Source organism: Pristiophorus japonicus, unplaced genomic scaffold (assembly GCF_044704955.1).
Source record: "Pristiophorus japonicus isolate sPriJap1 unplaced genomic scaffold, sPriJap1.hap1 HAP1_SCAFFOLD_99, whole genome shotgun sequence".
In the NCBI taxonomy this organism is placed as follows: Eukaryota; Metazoa; Chordata; class Chondrichthyes; family Pristiophoridae; genus Pristiophorus; species Pristiophorus japonicus.
In genome coordinates, this window is record NW_027254919.1 from 1,850,001 (window position 1) to 1,852,500 (window position 2,500).

At 41.5% G+C, this 2,500-nt stretch overlaps 2 non-coding genes across 2 annotated transcripts; both read right to left on the bottom strand.

Moving 5' to 3' along the window:
- Positions 1-152: 152 nt before the first annotated feature.
- On the bottom strand, positions 153-224 carry trnaq-uug (transfer RNA glutamine (anticodon UUG)). The gene has a single exon. It is a non-coding gene; the product is annotated as a tRNA-Gln (tRNA).
- A 1,867-nt stretch (positions 225-2,091) lies between these two features.
- On the bottom strand, positions 2,092-2,163 carry trnaq-cug (transfer RNA glutamine (anticodon CUG)). The gene has a single exon. It is a non-coding gene; the product is annotated as a tRNA-Gln (tRNA).
- Between the last annotated feature and the right edge of the window lie 337 nt (positions 2,164-2,500).

A 2,500-nucleotide genomic window follows, 5' to 3' on the forward strand; every position in this document is an offset into this window, starting at 1 on the left:
ACTAATTTCTAGTCTGCTGATTGGAACAGCTAACTGCCGGTTGAAAACTAGACTTGGAGATCAATCATCAATGACAAAGGCAACACAACTACCAAACAGCAGCCTTCTACATGCTTGGTGCAAATTTTCAGCAGCTGGGACAACAAACATTCAGGTTCCACCGAGATTTGAACTCAGATCGCTGCATTCAAAGTCCAGAGTGCTCACCATTACACCATGGAACCAACTATGCCAAAACATTTGAAAGCTTTCTCAAAATCTGCCAAATCAATTCCAACATTACACTTTGGATTGTCCTTTTTGCATTCACAGCGTCAGTTTCACCTCTTTACGCTCTGTTAATTATCGATGCAGAGCAATTCACACAGATGCCGTTGAGGCAATGGCTTCTCAAATATCTGTTTCTGTTTCACACTGTTCAGCACAGATTGTACTTCAGTCTTGGTAGGTAAAACGTGCGTTGGCATTGCAATGCATTCATGCAAAATGCTTGGCATGAAAAGAAAATGCAACGTTTTGTTGAGTGCAAACCATGTACTGCATGCATTTCAAAAGGCGTTGCATTTATTCATCCTGAGGAATGCATATTGCACAGATAATCTCAGCACACATTATGCAGCATGAAACAGCAAACTAATTTTTCCTCTGCTGATTGGAACAGGGAACTGCCGGTTGAACACACGATTTGAAAACTCGACTTGCAGATCAAGCATCAATGTCAAAGGCAACAAAACTGCAAACCTGCAGTTTTTTACTTGTTTGACCTGAATTTCCAGCAGCTGGGACAACAAACATTCAGGCTCCCCTGAGATTTGAACGAGGATTGCTAGAGTTTAGAGTCCAGAGTGATCACCATTTCACCATGGAATCAACTACGATCGCCCATTTGAAACATTCCTCAAAATGTACAAAATCAACTCCAACATTACACTTTGGATTGAAATTTTTGCATTCACAGCGTCAGTTTCACCTATTTACGGTCTGTTAATTATCGATGCAGAGCAATTCACACAGATGCCGTTGAGGCTATGGGTTCTCAAATAGCTGTTTCTGTTTCAAACTGTTCAGCACAGATTGTACTTCAGTCTTGCCAGGTAAAACGTGTGTTAGCATTGCAATGCATTCATGCAAAATGCTTGGCATGAAAAGAAAATGCAACGTTTTGTTGAGTGCAATCCATGCATTTCAAAAGGCATTGCGTTTATTCATGCTGCGGAGTGCATATTGCACAGATAATCTCAGCACACATTGTGCAGGCAAAGGCAGCATAAAACAGCAAACTAATTTCTACTCTGCTGATTGGAACAGGTAACTGCCGGTTGAACACACGATTTGAAAACTCGACTTGCAGATCAAGCATCAATGTCAAAGGCAACAAAACTGCAAACCTGCAGTTTTTTACTTGTTTGACCTGAATTTCCAGCAGCTGGGACAACAAACATTCAGGCTCCCCTGAGATTTGAACGAGGATTGCTAGAGTTTAGAGTCCAGAGTGATCACCATTTCACCATGGAATCAACTACGATCGCCCATTTGAAACATTCCTCAAAATGTACAAAATCAACTCCAACATTACACTTTGGATTGAAATTTTTGCATTCACAGCGTCAGTTTCACCTATTTACGGTCTGTTAATTATCGATGCAGAGCAATTCACACAGATGCCGTTGAGGCTATGGGTTCTCAAATAGCTGTTTCTGTTTCAAACTGTTCAGCACAGATTGTACTTCAGTCTTGCCAGGTAAAACGTGTGTTAGCATTGCAATGCATTCATGCAAAATGCTTGGCATGAAAAGAAAATGCAACGTTTTGTTGAGTGCAATCCATGCATTTCAAAAGGCATTGCGTTTATTCATGCTGCGGAGTGCATATTGCACAGATAATCTCAGCACACATTGTGCAGGCAAAGGCAGCATTAAACAACAAACTAATTTCTGCTCTGCTGATTGGAACAGCTCACTGCCGGTTGAACACACGATTTGAAAACTCGACTTGCAGATTAAGCATCAATGACAAAGGCAACAAAACTGCCAAACAGCAGCCTTCGACATGCTTGGTCCAAATTTTCAGCAGCTGGGACAACAAACATTCAGGTTCCACCGAGATTTGAACTCGGATCGCTGGATTCAGAGTCCAGAGTGCTCACCATTACACCATGGAACCAACTATGCCAAAACATTTGAAAGCTTTCTCAAAATCTGCCAAATCAATTCCAACATTACACTTTGGATTGTCCTTTTTGCATTCACTGCGTCAGTTTCACCTCTTTACGCTCTGTTAATTATCGATGCAGAGCAATTCACACAGATGCCGTTGAGGCAATGGCTTCTCAAATAGCTGTTTCTGTTTCACACTGTTCATCACAGCTTGTACTTCAGTCTTGCCAGGTAAATGTGCGTTGGCATTGCAATGCATTCATGCAAAATGCTTGGCATGAAAAGAAAATGCAACTTTTTGTTGAGTGCAATCCATGCTCTGCGTGCATTTCAAAAGGCGTTGC